The following is a 20056-nucleotide window of genomic DNA, read 5'->3' on the forward strand; positions in this document are numbered from 1 at the left end:
GTTTGCACTTAAAGAAAAAAATCTGATTCAATTATTGATGAAAAAAATAAAGCTAAATACTACAGGTATCAGGATTGTAAAAAAATTATTTGTGCACGATTGAAAGATCGATGTATAGTTGGCTCCAAACAGATCTTCCCTTTTTCTTATTCACATTTGCACACAACAGAAAAAGGAATTTCATTTAATGTATGTTTTTACAGTATATTTTGAAGAACATTTGTTAAGGAATTCTCATCATTCATTGTAGCTTTTATGCCATCTCCTCAGTTAAGCTATCACAACTGTTCTGAAGGTCTGTGTCATGGGACTGAAAAATTGATCCAGAGTAAAAAGAAGCCATTTTCCCTATTTATTTTTAACCAAGGGAAAGGAGCATAAGGCAGCTATGTAGGGACTGCCTGAATCACCATAGGCCCTGAAAGAAGTGTTTATCAAACCATAGCCTTTCATGTCTTATTCTGTTACATATGTGCAAAAACTTGAATTTAGAGTTAATTCAATGGTGATTGCTCCCTAACTGCAGCAAGACTAAATGAAGACTACATACGCACAAAAAAAAGTAATTCCTTCATCATATCCTTTTTCTTATCTCCAGCTACTATCAAAGCCTGGAGTAGGCCTTAAAATAATGTTAGGAGGAACCTAAATTTAAAATACATTTAATAAAAATTTTACTTGGGCTTCAAAGCATTGTAAGACATGGAACATTATGAACACTTGTCTAAGCAGAAAGCAGACACAATAAAAACCCTGAGAAACTATAGATACTATGATAAAAACAACTCTACCAGTGTAGTGCACAGCCAACAGACCCATACTGTATTTTCAATGTATCTCTTTATTGTTCCAGAGCTACAAACAGGTCTTGAAATGTTATCTTATACATCCTGGAGATTTTGACAAAACATCCTCCTACTCTCAAGAAGTGTAATTATAACTCATACGGTATGATAATGAGCCTCACAAATCCCTGAAACAGAACCCTGTGTCAGCCTTTCCTGGTGCTAAATATATTCAGAGCTCTGTTGATCTGACAAAACTAGCTCTAATAAAAGAAGTGTAGACTGTAACATGCAATAGTCTTTCGACATGAGTGCTTTAAAAAAGTCATCATAGCATTTATGAATGGAGATTTTATGTGTTTTCTACTACATGGACACAATTCTTGTAGTTACACTAATAACAATCAGGAAGGGCATTAAGATAAATTTTTGCTATTTCATACAATGTGAATTGTGGTGATTAGAAGTGAAAAACACCTATTGCTTGAATTCTAAGATATCACGATAACACATGCTGTTCTCATTGCATATTTTTGGCATGGAACTCCAAACAAACAGATTGCAATAGTTTGCCTGAAACTATAAAAAGACATCTCTCAGACAGCATGAATAACGGGTTACCCGTACGTAGAGATCAACAAATGATGATTGGCAAACACAATCAGAGAATCAAAAATTCAGCAGAAATATATATTTAAGTGTCTTATAGTTTCAAATTTATCAGAAATTTGGGTTCATAACACTTTGTGGAGGTTTTAGTGATTACCAGGCTTTGCCATAAACAAAGTCAATAGCAATTTTTACTTTGCTGACCGGTCAACACAATTGTTTCAGGAAATCTCATATGATTATATTAAATTACACTGTATCAAGGCAAAACCTCAACATATTTTTTTCTGAGTAAAATGTATAATGAAGTTCAAAAATTAAAATAATTCAAAGAATTTAGAGAATCTAGCAAAAAATATTTCTTATTTAGGTAATATGCATAAAATACTTTCTTCTTATTTCCCCAATTTTTAAAATTTATTTTCACTATTTTGGTTAAAAAGTCTAGTCATATATGTCCTGATAACTGTTTTATTTTGGTATTTCTAGTAATCTTTGTCCCAATAACTTGAGTTTTAAAGTTGAAAGTTATGAAAACACTTGACACTCTTGTAGATTCAAAAGAAGTTCCAATTGAACAAATATTCTGTGCTCAGAGTATCTCATGACACAGCCGATCATCAAAGCTTGGCAGAGATAGTAGCACCAGTACCAAAAGCCATGTAAGTGCCTCATTGAGGCATTGCCTATGTCAATTCACATTGCTAATTCATCTGCGCTGATTGCAGTGTCTGAATTAGTATTCCTATACAGTGCTTTTCTGTGCCAGGTGTCTCTCCTAACTGACTTGACAGGAGCCTGAACATCTCCATGCTATTCTTCATGACAGAGTGCAGGCTCACCTGCTAGCACTAGAACACTTGCTGGAAAAATCTGAGATCCCTGTGGAACTGCCCTCCCTTAAAGCCACTTCTCCTGTGCCCTCATGAAGAGTCTGAGTCACTGTATGAACCATCTGCATCACTGCTGGAATTAGAATAACACTATGTATTGTACCCCCTTACACATTGGTTTAATTAAACTTTTTTAAATCAGTCAGTGCAACCCTCCCAGAGACTGACACAATTGCTGTTTTTTTAGTGATTTTATGCTTTTGCTTATCTTTATATGATGTATACACTCCTATTTCATCCTCTAGAAGAAAACTATCATTCACCACTTAATAATTAAATCAGGTTTTACAAATATAAATATTTTCACTTTAAACTTAACCTGTTAATAAATATGAATACTCCAGCTTTTTTTTGGCCTTTACATTTTGTACCATAAGGTATATTTCTGTACTGCTTTGTGTCTTGTTACTTTTCAAATGCCTACATAATTGTAGTATTCAAGGTACCATTGAATATCCTTGAAAAATATATCTGTGTATATGAAACAGAAATGCATACTGTGAAGTCTGATGTGTCATTTCTGTTCTAAAATTTTCTTCAAAGGAAACATGATACTAACCAAAGTCCATGGTGCCCAGGAACCAGCTGCAAATAATTCCAAACCTTATGATTCTACTGTGTCTTACCACTGATTTTCATCTAAAATCAATTTGGGATCATGAATAGAAAGCTACATATGGTCTTTCAAAAATTCTAACTATTAAAATTTACTATTTTTCAGCATCTATAATTGTGCCAAGTGCTATCCACATCTTTAGAAATTAGTTTTTAAAGTATAAGAAAGTTGGTCAGGCAATGACATATCTTCATTTATTCCATTGAATGGCTACAAATAGATTACACAGAATGTACTAATAACCCAAAACATTTAATGACATTTTCAATAATTTTAAAAGTTATTATTATTTCAATGGTTTGGGTGTACAAAGTAGAATTCAATAACCTGGTTTTGATAATATTATTACTAAAAATTCAAGATTAAATTTATTAATAATGATTGGTCCAAAAGTATATTGTATTCTGGTCTTTGTTAACTGTCTTTAAAAAAAAATCAATGTTTACCCGTTTACACACTGTGGATGAACATGAGAAGGTAATTTTTAAAAAATTCAAATATGTTCACTATTTTAATGTTACATCCCACAGGCTTGGAGCAGTTTATTACAAGATACACTGGCCAGGATCAACACTTAAGTTTAATTGCTCTTGCCAGTTTTCTAAAAAGTAATTAATTTCATTTGGATATATAGTCTTAGCAGTGAGCTATGCAGTCAGATCTCTTATCTGACTCATTTACTTGCCTCACTAAGATGACAGTTAGAAGGTTTTGAAAGTCCTGTTCTCCAGTAGTGTTGTAAAGTAATATTTCACCTTCAATAAATATGATTTCTTTTCTGAATAATCACTCAGATAAAAAATATTAAATTATATAATATAAAAGAAACAAACACACAGTTAAGATTATTTAGATTTTTTTTCCCAAATCTGTTAGATTATTATTCCTGGTTCCAATATGAAACAAAATTAAAAACTCATAGATGGTACATTAATACAACTTGAGACCAGAAATACCAAGTACCTTATGGACTAATAATTATTAATAGATTGTTTTGGTATTTTTCAGTACAAAAAATGGTTGAAGGAGCATATACTTTCTTCTCCTTTTTCTGTCCAGATTTTGTTCCAGTTAAATACCTTCAAGATAAATTAGAAAACTTTTAACATTCTTTTAAGGAACATTCTTAGCAACAATGTGAGCTTGAAAACAGACTTTCCAGGCAAATTCCTTTAGTACTTTTCAGACATTTTTATACATTCTCTAGCTAAAGTATACTAACAAAAACGTTCATTGTTTCTATAACTACTTCAGTTGTATACTTTTTATCATGGTTGGGCTTAATGCAAGATCTAACAAAAGAATGAAGTGAAGGTGACTAAAACAGGGTTCTACATAAAAAAACTCCATTCAGCTGGTGCCTGATCAGGAATGTTAAAATTCCACAGGCCATGTAAATTGGATTTAAAAAGGCAAACATGAAAGCTGGATACAGTAATTGAGGATTCATTTGTTTTGCACAAAAGTAGTATTTGCTTCAACATATGCGGTTGCAACCATAAGTACGGAGGTCTTATTGAAATTATTCTCTCCAAGTTCTTTATTATGTATATCCGTGAATAGGGACCAAATAATGTCTTTACTTGGATCCTAGTCCATAAGCCAAGTCACACTAAGTGAAAAGTAAGCCCACCTATCTCACTTTTTACATAAAAAGCAATAAATTGCAACTTCTATTCCTCTCATAATCTGTTCTCAGAGGGCAAACATTTAGAGGTAAACACTAAAAATATTATTGCAAAATGTATTTAAAGCATAATTTTGGAGTTATCATCTTTTTTGCTACATTTGTGTTTAATCTTAGCTTTATAGTTACAGCAAAAGAGGCGAGTTCTGTTATGACATTTCATTTATTTCCGTGATATCTTTGGAAAAAAAAAAAAGTTGGTGAAATTCAGGGGTTGTAGTTGAAAGTATTTTATATCTGTCGGGTATGTGCTGTCCAGATTGAGTTCAAGTAACAGTCGTAAAAAGCAAATCCAAAAATAAGCCATTCTTAAGTGTTTGATTAATGATGGAACCTATTAAGATGACAGATATTTTCAAGGGACTACCCAAAGAGTGAGGTAGTTGATCCATTAGCTTTCCCTTTTGTTTTAACTCAGAAACAAGTTGTGAGTATATCAAGTGTATGGTAGACATAAAATTATGTCTACATAATTATGTAGACATAAACTATGTCTGACTCTAAACATCCCACAAATACCAGGGGTGGAATAAAAAGCATAGCTAACTGCAACTTAATGTAAAGAACATTCCAGTATCATTAATGGGAATGATTTGACATGAACCATTATCATATTTTCTATATAAAGAAAGAAACGTATTTTTTTTAAATGCTACCTGATCCATGTTCAAGCTGTAACAGTAAGTTCTTTTTTTTGTCCTGGACCATCTCACATATCAGAGCTCTCCTGTTTATGATTAAGTCATCAACACAAAAGGTGGTTCATTTTACTTTTTCACATTTAAGTTCATTCTCTTATTGAAACAGATACACCTATAAAGGCATGGATGAATCTATTCAACAAAATCAGGGTTGTACCGATCTTCAGGGAACTTTTGCCAAGATTTTACCCATTATGGTAATCCTTATTTTTTTATTGACTACAGGTCTTGGTAAAAGATTTGTTTCTCATTTGCACACAAGTTAGTAAAAGTCAGTTCCTGTCTCAGTGACCTTTACTTTGTATGGAGACATGAGAGAAGTTATAAATACATAGTGTGGAATTTTAGCAAGAAACTTCATGATCCAGGTCACTCAGAAAAAAAAAAATGGTGAAATACAAACATGTATTAAAGAAGATAAACCAAAGTAACAGTTACTTCTGCAATTTTTATGCTCTAAGATTGCTCCTTTCATTCAGCAGGGTGAGCTAGAACAAGGTTTACTAAACGTTTTTACTGAAACTTGTTTTTATTTCTAGTATATGGAAAATATTATTCTCTCACTTGTATACTATGTTGCACTACATAAACAAGCATGTAGACAAACTCCTAAGTCTTCCCATTTCAAGGCTGTATAATATTTTTAATGTTCAGGTTTGTTGTTTGTTTTTTTGTTTTTTTTTTCTGGTGGACTAAAAATATCCTTAGCATTTTGTTAAATATGCAAAAGACATTTTGAGAGCAATCACAATTTAAAAGCTTAAATTAAAAAGCTTGTAAAAGACATGTAGAATCTTACAAATGTGGAGCTGCAAAGGAACTCAGAATATCACATCATCTTACTTGGAGGCTGGAACAAGTGTATTTACACCAATCTTAACATTAATGTATCAAAACTACTCTTTAAAATCTCTAATGAGTGATACTCTATGAGCAATGTATGCAACTCATTCTTAACTGTAACAAAAATGTATTCTTGATATATAACACAAATCTTTCCTACTGCAACCTATTATTTTTGTTTTGCTTTTGGTGGCAGCATTGACAAAAAAATGGTTGTTCTCTGTACAACTATTTGTATATTGGAAGACTGTTACCATGTCACCCCAAGGTTCTCTTTTCAAGACTAAATAAGAAAGGCTCTTCTTTTTTTTTTTTTTTTTTTTTTTTTTTTTTCATTCAGGCTTTTCTTGGTGGTCATATTTTCAACATCTATTAACATTTTGTTGCTTGTATTCTCATCCCCTTCATTCCTTCATGCTTAAAACTGCATTCAGTAATCCTGTCAAGGATTCATAAATGCTGAGTAGAGTGAAATAGTTATTCTGTATGTCTCAGGACTCACATACTTTAAATCATCCTTTTTCTGCTGGTTTTGCAACACAGACTAATGCTCCATTTGCAACCCATTGTAATCCTTAGACCCTTTTCTGCCGTATATCCGCCTAGTGAGCCATTCTGTATTACACATTTTCTTTCACTTCCTAGGCAGTTGCATCTGTCTTTGTTATGTTCTATTTTACTGCTTTGTATCATTTCTCCAGTTTATCAAAATAATGTTGAGTATAATTCTACCTTCCAGAATGTCTACAACCTTCCTGGTTAACCTTATCCACAAATACTAGTCCTTCAATTGTAAATGCAAGTATTGCATAATGCTGCACTCAAGTATTTATTTCAGTCTAACAGTGAACAGATGCCAATATGTCTCTGCTAAGTGATTCAACTGATTTCACAGTAATTTCCAGTGAGAATATATTCCCGTATTTCTGACAGTGTCATGTGGAATCGCCACATGTCAACAAAGTATGTAAATACTTCCCTATTACTCACTTGTTTGTGCTGTCATGGGAAGATATCAGATTGGCTTATTGTGATTTGTATCTCTGTTGTGATTTCAGCAACTCTATTGTGGTTGCTTTTAATTAACTTTAGATTTTCTAGGTATTCAGAGAGAAAATCACTGTTTAAATATTTATTGTAGTATCCTTCCATGTATAAGCTAGGTAGATGATACATAATAATCTTTTCCTTTTTAGATTATTAGTTGTGTTTTTCCATTAGATGCCTCCTTAGTCTTTATCTGTTCTGAAAAATTTTCAAAGGTGATTGCTAATGGTTCAGAGAGGATTTTAGCTCCTAAATACTTTAGGGAAAAATATTGTTAATTCATCGTGATTTGAACAGATCTGTCTCATCTAAGGATTTTTCTGTCTGTTAACCATCTCTGGCTTATAGCTCTAGCACTTAGTTGCTAATATTAATCATGCTAAGCTTCTGGTCACAATTAACCGTTTTGGTGAAGAATGAAGAAAAAATATAGTGAAGATTTTGCACTTTATTATGTCATCTATTTTTTGGTCCTTTTTTTCTGTAAAGTAATAGACATTTACTTTCTTTTATCTTTATGAATTTGTGGAACTTTTTCATATTTCTTTCTATGTAAGTTTCTTGTGGTGTCTTTTTGTTCCTTGACCTTTCTAAGTTTGTTCATGCACGTTTTCATCTTTATCGTTAAGAGTACCAGAGTACCTACACATTTAATGGAGTGAATTCTAAAACAGATAAGAAGACTGAATCTTTTCAATGGCAATAGGAATCTCACCATTGACTTGAATGGATTTCATCCTAAAAAGCAAAGGTTTTTATGGGGCCCTCCAGGCAGAGCAGTGTCATGCACAGAATCCCAAACCGCCTCTGCAATGAAGGACAGCATAGTCATGTTTGTGCCGCACTCCACCTGTCTAATTAGGCCTGCCTCTCAGTGGGAAACTGATTCATAGTTTGTCAGTGTCTCTGCATGGAGCTACTCTGTCCCACAAGTTTTCTTTTATTTGTTCAGATAAATTTATTCATAACTAATCTCTGAAAGCAGTACCACTGAGGAAGATATCCTCAATATATTGTAAATAGTTATTTGTAACCTTAAAAAATAATGCACATGATAAATACACTCTTATTAATTACAGTCATATTTTGCTGTACATTATTTTCAGTTGATCCTTGCTTTTTTCTCATACTGGACAATACAAACATTAAAACCAGTACTTATGAACCACAAAGCTACCAAGCTCTAGAAACATTTTTATTTAATATTTTCTGCCAGAAGGCTAGTATGTTTAAATCATTACATTTTACTTTCTTTTTATGCAATTGCTCACGTGGCAGTAGTTACCCAGAGGACAATGCACATACTTTATTGGAGATTTCTGTAGAGCTTCCATGAAGTCTTTGTTAATATAATCTGTCTCCTGAAAATAAGATAAAAGCTTTTGCTTTTCAGTTTGCCCATAGTGAACCGACAAAACATAAATATTATAGGCCTGTAGATGTTTGTAAATCTTGTATACTTTTTTTAAAAAAGAAAACTTTCAGACAAATGGAGGTAATTGAAAGAGACCATCCTTTCACTGCACTTCAGAAATTTATAGTCAGCTCTGCTTTAATTTATGTGTTCAGACCAGTTTCTTTCCTGCCTTAATTATTTTAGGTTTTAGTTTTTTTCTCTTCCTTTTTGAGAAGAATCAGATTGGCATACATTAAAGAAATGGAGTTCAGGCCAGCCACATGCTGCCTTAAGAAGACACATTGTACAGGTCCAGCTTTCTGGAAGAGTCGCTGAGAAGGATCACACCTCTTGACCATCTAACTTGCAATAAATCCTTTTGAGATGGTAATATTTTAATACAACTCATTATTTCTTTACCCTGATGTTACTGGGAAGTATACAGATAAAGTCCAGTTCCACAGCTGTTATGAATTTGGAATGCTCCAGTGGCTCCAAGGGAGCTAAATGTATTTATGACAGTTCTGGAATTGCTTTAATAAGAACAAAAGACAGTTGGAATTTGTATTAGTTAACCATTTCCTATGAAGAAACACAGACAGTTAACATTTACCACTACAGTACTGTACTGCAGTATAAAATGTGGTACCAAAGAGTTAATATAAATACGAAAGAATAAAGCTTCTCCTCCTAAATTCTAATAAGCCCATGGTTTTCATGCAACCACCGTCTATTTATCTTTTCATTGTATCTTTATCCTTATGAACCTGCAAACAGTATCAGAATGCTATACATATACATGATGGATTATTGCTATTATGCTCATGAGAACAGCAGGCATGAAGTATGAGAACAGAGTTCAGCCAGCAAGTTTTATATAAATTATGTATAAGCAGCTTTTAGTGTTGAGCAGTTTGAAAAGTTCAGTAAGTGCATGCAACTGAAGGAAATAAGCTAACCCTATGTCACCACAGGAGTATTTCCTTTAAGAGTGTACATAAGACTTTTTTCAACATGCTTAAAAAGTGTATTGAAGTAACTAATTTTAATTATGTAAGCAAGACACTGCTCTGGACATAAAAGCATAAAGTTTGCAGGACAATTCTAAGGCTTGAGGACCTAATTACCACTCAAGTCTCTAATCTGAGATTTTATGGCTTGAAATACTGGGTTCTGTCTGTTTGAGAGTCCAAACTAATATGTTTCTGCACTGTTACTGATTGCACAGAGATGCTTAGCATGATTCCCATCAGCTTGAATTTTGAGGGTATACAACCTGTGAGGGGTCACAGATCTAGGATTTTGTTTTTCCTCCTTCAATGACTGTATTTGTGCACACTCACATTGCATTTTTACATGTTTCATATTCTGTAGACTACTGTGAAGGTAGGATGTGAAAGGCTGGGGACTGTTAAGAGAATGAGAGCTGGGAGCTCCCTTTTTTAGTAGTACCAACTCCTTTAACGTATGGTAGCCATTATACATTAAATAGTAATCACATGTGGTTTTCTCAAGGTATTTAAAAACAGGTGAGATTTTGCAAAATGATAAGAGTTTGGGTATATTAATTGTTGAAAAATGAACAGAATTTCATTACTCTTTTTGTGGCATAGGTTTAATGGTACAGCTTTTCATAATTTTATTTTAATATAATAAATGATAACATTTTACTCTTCTTGATTTTTGACTAGATAAGCAGGCAGACTAGCTGAAGCATGTAACTAAAATATCCTTTCCTACAATCTTCATAGTATTTGAAGTGAAAGGGTTATCTTTTCCTCTAACATTTACATGGACATGGCCACACTGGCACACACACACGTGCACACAGAGCCTGGTGAGATTAAAGCACTGTATGTGGCTCAACATCTTGTGGAAGATCAGGAAACTATAGAGGAAAGTATTTTCCTGTTTGAAGATTTGAAAGAACCATTCTTAGAGAAAAGGGAGGAGGCTTCTGATGTTAGTGATCTTGCCTCTTTCATGTTTTAAAAAGACTAAAGGAAAGTTCCTCTTTCATCGGCCTGAGGTAGAAAAGAAGTGGCTTTCCCAACTCTAAATATTTAAAGAAGCCCTCATAAAACTTGAAAAAGGTTTGAGCTGTTTCTTTGTGGGACTAAATTCTTCAGGGTATAGGAAGACAGACATTGATATTTACCTTTTATAACATTTTACTTCTTCTAGAATAGATGTGTCATGGTAGTATTGGTATAATTTTGCAGATTTCACAGCATCTTGCGTTTATATATTTACGAATATTCTATACCGTGTAAGTTCTAAATAGAAAGCTTTTCAGTACTCCTTCCTGTGTGAGTCTGCATATGTAAAAATCAAAGGTGAAAGGCTACTGAGATAGATCCATGACTGTCCCATCCCAACAGATGGGATGAGGGTTGAGTTAACTCTGAATGCGACACGCACCCTGACTCAACAGATGAGATCAGGTGTGAGTTAACTCTGGATTAATTCTGTGCAGTTATGTGAAGTGAACAACAGACAGTCACTCCAGGGGTCCAATTCAATTATGAGTTTTACTAAAAGCACGTATTGGAATGCTAACAACGAGTAGTGACTTGGCAAAAGTATTTTATGATATCACAGAACTTATCAATACATTAACAGCAAAAGTCCTACTACGAGCGATGTATTGGCAGCCATTAGTAGCTATAATACAAGACTTAACAAGAATCCAACAGCAGAGCTCAAGATAATGTTACTCTTAAATGTTCAAAAGGAAGAGAAAGAGAGTGGTAGAGAGGGAAGGAAAACTAAGGTATAAGAGAGAGAGAAAGAGAGTAATAAATCATGGAAGGAGAAACAAAGAAATAAGGATATAGAAAAAAGGAGAGAAGGAAAGAGCAGAGAGAAAGGAACGAAGGAAAGGGTGAGGGATCCAGGCACTCTTATGGCTCCACAGCATGGATGATGGCACTTGTATGATGATGTTCTGCCTCGGTGTCCCGCGGCGAGGATGCTGGGGTTTGTAGTTCAGGAGCGCAGCATCCTCTGGTGTCTGGTCTAGTTCCTGCAGCAAGGCGGTTGGGCTGAAGGTCCTCAGGGTGGTGGGTTCCCTACTAGTGCTGTTTTTGGTGAGCTTTTTTATAGCTCTCCGAGTAAAGGAAAGGGCTGTTTGCAAAAGATCGACAAGTCTGGACAAGTCCTAGACCATGCTGAAGGGTCTCAGCTTTTCTCCTTTGTGTGCCAAGCTGGGCATATCAGAAGGTGGAGCTATGTGCCTTGTGGCTCATCCCTCACCTCTGGTATCGCCCAGCCAACATGGGCTGTGGCTCATTAGCTTGTCGTTGATATGTAAATCACAGTTCCCCCTATACTGAATGTGTCATCTCCTGTGGCTGGATGAACTAGTTTCGACACAATGTTTTCAGCCGTGATCCTTATCAATACACAACAATGATACATATTTATTGATAGATTTCACTGTTGACCAGAGTTATAGAAAGTAAGGCTCATCTTGTAACAGAGCTCACATAGCGTGCTGAATCGTGCAAGGGATTCTACTACTGATTTTGAATGCTTAGAGAAATGGAGTGGAGACAGCTGACTTTGTGGGATAGATCATGTCTGAGCTGAAATCCATCAAAGTGCACATCCTGGACTTTAAAGAAGTCTTTTTTTAATTGAAATTAAATCACTGGAAAAGAAATCAGTTTGCAGATCTTAAAAAGCAATTTAAAACATTATCATATAATCATTTTAAAGTTCTCTTCTTATAAAAAAAAATGTATTTTCAGAATATTTTTAAATGCTCATGTTCTAGATTTTTAAGCAGATTTTCTGTCTTGAGTTACATACATGTCAAAGTTTTTTTTAATTTTCAGAATAATCAATGTTTGCCAAACAAGATGGTTTATTGGATGAATACTGAGGAATATTCTCTCTTGCTCACACATACATAGAATAGCATTGTTTATTTGCAGTACAAGAGTACCTAAAGGCACCAGAAAGCATTAAGCATCCATTGTACAAAGCACTGCACAAATACATGGAAGGACACAAGTGAATGTGCCGGTTCACAGGCTAGCTGATAGCCTTCAGTTCTTCAGGCAGACATGACTATCAGCTCTGTCTGTGGCACCCTTGTATGCCTTTAGCAAGAAGTGAACTTTTAAGGCTGACTCTTCAGCTAGCACAGCTGAGAAAATGGAAACAAAGCCATATATTTATTCCCCTGACTTTAGAATCAGCCAGGGGCAATCTAATCCATACTGCAATTTACAGCAGCCTGGCTGCCCAAGAAGCTATTCTGGCAGCTGAGAAGCACAAGAGCCTAAGGTCATTCTCCACTTCTCCCAAAGAGCCTGTATGCAAGGGTTAGAAAGTGAACGATATTAAGCTTTGCTTTTTCTTTTTCAGCTGGAATGTCTCAAAGCGGCTGAAACAGAATTGATGACTGTCCTATTTATGTTGTGACTCCACCTAGTTTCATTATTGCAAGGGAGTAGCCTTTGAGAAATAAAAGCAAGCTTTATTTTAGTGATTCATTTATTTTTTCTTAAATGTGCAATGGATATTTGATTATTAGTGAAATGCAAAGATTTTCACTGGTTGTTAAAAATCATATACTGACTGGGTAAAGTATTTTATCTCATATTTACCAAACATTTTATTGCTTGCTCCTCTGTGACAATTTGCGAAGTCTGTCTCAAAACAGCTGATGATTTCTGGTTGATGACTGTGAACTCCTTATGAGTGCTTTCATCAGTATGCAGTTTCTATTTTGAGTATATGAATTTCTTTTTCTGCTCTTTCAAATTACAATTATATCAATTCCACAGAAACTTAGAGCATAAATTATTTCAGCTCCAAAAATATCACTTCTGTACTCAAAAAATGTTCTGAGATAAAACAAGCTACCTTCTCAAAAGTCTAATTAACTCCCCATAATCCCTTATAGAAGGAAGAATACATTTTGAACCAAGATGATGCAAGATGAGTAGTGAGTCACATGTTTCAGGCGGCTGAAGAAAAGTTCTCTCACCAGATATGTTAGAATGAAGAGCCTGAGGCCAAGCCCAGACCAAAAGGCAGATAGTGGAAATACTGGAGGAGATTATATCACTTGTTCAGATGATGAGTATACTCTCCAGAGGAGCACTATGGTACATGAGAGAATCTAAGCTGAAAAGAGTGGAGAAGCTTGTGAGACAAAAGTTTAATGAACTTGCTTAAGTCTTCAGATTTGATTTGCCAACAGAAGTTAAGAGCTACCAGCTCATCAACTTGTATGGCATCAGCTATCGTGGGCACACATTAACATACCTGTGTACTGGTTTTGGTTGGGATAGAGTTAAATTTCATCATAGTATCTTGTATGAGGCTATGTTTTGGATTTGTGATGAAGTGGTGTTGATAACACGGGAATATTTTAGTTATTGCTGAGGAGTGCTTACACAGAGTCAAGGCCTTTTCTCTTTGTCACATTGACCTGCCAGCGCGTAGGCTGGAGGTGCACAAGAAGTGCACAAGAAGAGTACACAACCAGGGCAGCTGACTTCGACTGACCAAAGGCATAGCCCATACGTACCACATGACATCATACTCAGCAAAAAAACCTGGGGGAAGAATGAGAAATGGGGGACATTCAAAGTAAAGGCATTTCCTAAGTAACCCTTACACGTGCTTTCCTGGAGATGGCTGGAAGTAGTGAATGAAGTCCTTATTTTGCCTTGCTTGCAGTTCAGATTTTGCTTTACCTTTTAAACAGTCTTTTCCTCAACCCCCAAGCTTTCTCGCTTTTACTCTTCTGATTGTCTCCTACATCCCACTGGAGAAGAGTAAGCGAGAGCCTCTGTGGTGCTTAGCTGCCTGCCGGGTTAAATCTCAACAACCTGCAAATGCAAAATTCTGGAAGAGACTTGAAATGAGCTACTGAAATATAATTGAAGTACATGCCCCTCAGAGCTAGATGGAAACTCAGCAGAGTTCTTGAAGATACAACTTAGACTTCAACACCTAAATCTAGAGGCAGGCTTCCAAAGACAGAGTTTTTAGAGCATCTGAAGATCAATTCCAGTGAAAGATTGCTGAAAAGCCTCAGCTGGGTGACTGAAAATGTCACATACTGAAGCCACTTGGAAATCTTAAAGATACAACTGCGGATACTCACTTGAAGTTATGGAGTGGAATATAGTGCAAAAGGCCTCTGACCACAAATTTTATTTATTTACTGCACCTGTGCTTCACTTTTGAAGTTAAATATCATGGTCTTTCTAATTTGCAGACAGAGGAATTATTTTTTGCAAAACTCTGTTAAGGAAACTCTCCTGGAATTTCATTAGTGCTTCCTCTGAAAACTGGAGTTGATGTAGATTCTGTGCTTAGAGCAATTCTGCAAAAGTGAATCTCTAAAGACTGTAGTAATGAAGATCGTGGGAGAAGGATATGTGAGGAGCCCCCGCTGCTTTACTGAGCAAAAAGTAAAACACTTAGGGAAGGTGCACTGTTATGAGGCAAGGCAGAATGTTGTCAGTGCAAATCCAGAAACAAAGATGCCTGATGTCACCACCACAAATGTCACCACCACTGCAAGACTAACCTTATGCCCTGAGAAACAATATGTCAGTGCTACTTTGCCCCTGTTTTTACAATGCAAGAATATGTATCACTCATACTGGGGCTATGCAAGAGTTCAAAGATAATGCAAGTCTGAAGAGTGATGCTTTTATGTGAACAATAGAACTAATTGTCATTACTAAACAGTATTCTGCTTTCATGTGTCAGACTCTTTGTCCCTCTGATTTATAAGAGTCATAAATGTTAAAGTATCTTTTTTATTTCAGTACTCAGAGACAGACTCTAACAGTGCTCTTTTACTGTGGTTACCTGGTTATTATAATCATCTCACTTCAGCATTGTTTTAAAACAGAAATAGTTTCAAAAAAATATTTTAAATTGCATGCATAAACATAAATTCAGAAATATTTTAATATAATACCTTTCCCGACAGAATTTTTTTTTCCACCACCTACCCTAAAAATTACTAGCAGAAAAAAACAGATGAGATTACTCAAAAACTGCAAAGTAAAGAGAAAGTGTAGAGCTCTCAACAAAGAATGGAGGCCTGGCTTTCCTGAATCTCACAAGTATTGGAATGTCTTTTAATGAATGCCAGGGTATTTGACACGGATTCTGCCAGAGACTCTATTAATGCTGGGTGATTTGCAATATTGCTGATTTAAACACTTTCTATTCTGCAAGGAAAATACTACTAAATAATTCTAAATAAAAAATGAATCTGCTCTAAAACTTCTCCTTTTCCTATATCAGGAAAAGAATTCTAATATTCCCAGACTGCATACGTTGTTGAAAAAAGACTTAGTTGATATCACTGGGGACAAATGTGGTAAATGATTCTAAATCTATGAAGGATATGTATCCACCTATGTGAGTATGGAAAAAGAAGTGGTACAGAAGTGTTCTTGCTATAATGAACCAAAAGGGATTTTTTCACTTGCTTTCTTCTCAGAGAAAAATGGTGGAAGTGCTAGAAGGCATATCAGAATATCAATGTATTCAGATTCCTGTTGTTGCCCATACAAAGTTATTATCCAAACAGAAAGTCTCTGTATTCATAGTTTAAAACACACATTTTATTTCTGTTCAGTTCTTGGCAGATCTGAGTAGGTTCTTGCATAAATTTCCAGGATGAATAAAACCCTGTGTTTACAGTTCTGGCTGCTGTCTATTGTGTTGTAAGATAGAAAACCTCCATGCTATGCTAAATGACATTCATTAAAATGAAAACCCAAGCAAGCAGCCTCCACTAGCTGATGAAACGGTACCCTATGCTCTTAGAGAGTTTCGTTCAAATTGATGATGGTAGTGATTTACCTGTTGTGAAATTATTCTTCCCTAAAATGTCTGATGATATCTAATACTAATCTAATACAGTTTTCTTATCATAGCAAATCAAATACATTGTTGATATTTCTGCTTTGGTGACATGGTTACAGTATCCTTTACTGTACATTTTAAAACTAGAGATGATAACAGTTTTGTAGGGAGCAGAACATGAACGAAGTCTAGACTGCATTAAATACTTGGGGACCTCATAGCAATGACAGGAGCCTCCAGAACTGTTTGGTGCCTGTCTCTCAAAGGTTTGCTGTAAATGTCTTACACAATGTGCTCTGCCTTTACTATTTCTGCATATGGCTTCTGGGACTACAGTAATGCTGGATGGAACTGAGATACCCTTCTGGTGGCTGAATGATCATGAAAGAATATTGTACCAGTTTCTCCAAGCTTGTAAAGGCCAGATCTCAGATCTTCTCAGGATTTTGGTGTCTTGGATCTTGACGGTGTTTCCTGCAGTGTTTTTTTTTATGAACCTGCTCTCATAGTGAGGGCCCACAACAGTATTTTTAACTATTAACAGCTTCACTAGCAGCTTCAAGTGTGTATGACAGGAAAGATGAAAAGCATGTTGAAGGCCTAAAGTGACGCTTGTCCAAAAGTCAGATTTTATCTTATGTCCATAGCCTGCAATAAATAACTGCAATAACAAAATTGCACATCTTAATTAATACCAAGCCCAGCCATTGCTAATACAAAACTAAGTGGTTACTAGACCTGTAGCAGACTAGATAGGAATAGCAGCTTGATCCTATATCACCGTTAAGTTCTTTCCAATGTGTAATGGTGCCATCAGACAGCTAAAACAAAGTCTTTGCATAGCACATGAAGTCTGGAATCTCAGTTATCTCAGAATTTCCATTGTATGACTAATGATGAGGATATATTTGCAATATTCAACAAACTTCTCTTCTATTTTGTATACTTTCTCTATACTTGCTATGTCAAGAATCTTTAATTAATTTCTGTGCTATCACAAAAATATTCAAAACAATCTCTTGAACAGTTGTCCCACTCCAATAGCTGAAGTTCATTTAAAACTTAGGAAAAAAGTGAGCTGAGCAAGTTCTTGGTTGATAAGCCACTTCCAGTGATGCAGTAAGTGCTGCCTATTCTGAGTATGATAGAGATGTCAGTTGTCCTAAGTGCATTACAGACTAACTCATTGGAAATCAGAACCATTTACTCTACCAAGAAGCCCATATACAGGAGACTACCCTATCTTTCTGGATCCACCACAAAGTACTACCATTGATATGCATAAAACAGACATTTTAACCTAGGCTTGATATGTTCTGGAAAATACCGTGTGTATAGGACGAAGGATGATCTTCTCACCTCAGGGTCTTGCACCACACACCAGACCAAAAGCAACTGGTCAATCCAGATTGAGATGCAAATGTGTTCCTCTCCTTCTTACAGAAAAACTGAATTTAACTTTTTTTGTTATAACTCCCTAAGAGTAAAAAGTTGAAGCTCGCTCTTTGCTTCACAGGACATATGTTACGTTTGCTATGTACAGAGAGGGATTGGTGAACAAACTTCCTTCTTTATACCATTCTTTCCTTTGAGCCCCTGTTCTTAATTTATCCTTTGGAGAGGTTAAGTTAAATGTGTGTTTATGTATGAATGAAAGGAAAACAAATGAAACAGATTTCTGTTGTCTTTCTTTAGATCTATACCTTGCTTTCCCTCATTCCCTGATTAATATGGCAGGTAGAAGTTTCCAGACAATTATCTCATGCTTTTATATTATATTTGTTTTTCAAATATGTACCAACTTGTTAAAATTAAAAGAAACAAATATAAAATTACCACAGAATTGCTGTTGCTAGAAGGTGAACTTTGTCTGACAATCAGAAATAACTATCCTTCCTTCTGTGAAACCTGGATTTTTAGTCTCTGTTTTTATTTGCTATCACTTATTTGTCCATCCCTTTAAATATGACTTAGCTTTGGTATCATTCTGAGCTTTTTTCTATTAATATATCTTACCTTAAGATTTTATTTGTTGCACAGAGTTTACCTCTTGATGATAATTACATTTGCACTGTTTATTCTATGAAGATTTACAAAAAGTCTATAGGTTTTAAACATAAAAATGATTTTTTACCTTTCATAGACATTGTCAGTTTCCTACTTTTTAAAATTTAATTAGGAAAGTCAACAGTTCAAATAGCAAATATGTTTAGTAGGTTTCCCTTTAATCTAATTAAAATATGCATCTTATTAAAAGTTATAAAGATGTATAAGTCTTTTGTGAACTTTATATAAAAACATGTCTTTATTTTATGATCCAAAGCAGCATTCAAAGGATTGATGAAGGTGAACAGCTGTAACTGCATCTTCATTTGAAAGAGAAGTAAAACTTCAGTAACGATCAAAAGGTAAGAACACTTTGACCAGAGACTTCACTGCTCATAATACTGCAAAACCTACCAGTAAATTAAAAGCGAAACATAACAAATTGGCATGTGAAAGGCCAATATTCTCCTAAGATCAAAAAGGGACAAAATGCATTACATGTTCAAGTTCAATTCCTTTCCTTGATATATTATTAGAAGAAAACCTGTACAAATATTGTAGGTCAATGCAGAAAAGAAGACTTAGAACAAAAAAAATATGGCAGGAGAATAACCATAGAAATCTAAAATGATATCTCTCTTTGCATGCATTGTTCCATTGTAGGAAATCACATTTTGATATATGATCACAGAATCACAGAGTTGTTGGGGTTGGAAGGGACCTCTGGAGATTGTTTAGTTTAACCCACCCACTATAGCAGGTAAACCTAGAGCAGATCACACAGGAATGGGCCCAGGTGGGTTTTGAATGTCTGCAGAGAAGAAGACCCCACAACCTCTCCGGGCAGCCTGTTCCAGTGATCTGTCACCCTCAAAGTAAAGGAGTTCCTCCTCATATTCAGATGAAACCTCCTATGCTTCAGTCTCTACCCATTGCCCCTCGTCCTATCATTGGACACCACTGAAAAGAGTCTGGTCCCATCCTTTTGACACCCACCCTTCAGGTATTTATAAACATTGATAAGATCCCCTCTCAGCCTTCTCCAGGCTGAACAGACCCACATCTCTCAGTCTGTCCTCATAAAAAACATGCTCTAGCCACCTAATCATCTTTGTAGCTCTCTGCTGGACTCCTCCTAGTAATTCCTTGTCCTTCTTAAAGTGGAGAGCTCAGAATTGGATGCAGTACTCCAGATGTGGCCTCACAATGGCAGAGTAGAGAGGAAGCATAACCTCCCCCGAGCTGCTGGTCACACTTTTCTTAATGCACCCAGAATACTGTTGGCCTTCTTGGCCACAAGGGCACATTGTTGATGCATGGTCAACCTCTTGTCAACCAGAACTCCCAGGTCCTTCTCTGCAATGCTGTTTTCCAGCAGGTCCAGCCCTAACCTGTACTGGTACCTGGGGTAATTCCTCCCCAGGTGCCGGACCCTACGCTTGCCTTTGTTGAATTTCATCAGGTTCTTCCCTGCCCAGTCTTCCAGCCTGTCCATGTCTCAGTGAATGGCAGCACAGCCTTGTGATGTTTCAACCCTTCCTCCTTATTTGGTATCATCAGCCAACTTTCTGAGGGTGCA

This window comes from Nesoenas mayeri (assembly GCF_963082525.1).
Source record: "Nesoenas mayeri genome assembly, chromosome: 4".
NCBI classification, from domain to species: Eukaryota; Metazoa; Chordata; class Aves; order Columbiformes; family Columbidae; genus Nesoenas; species Nesoenas mayeri.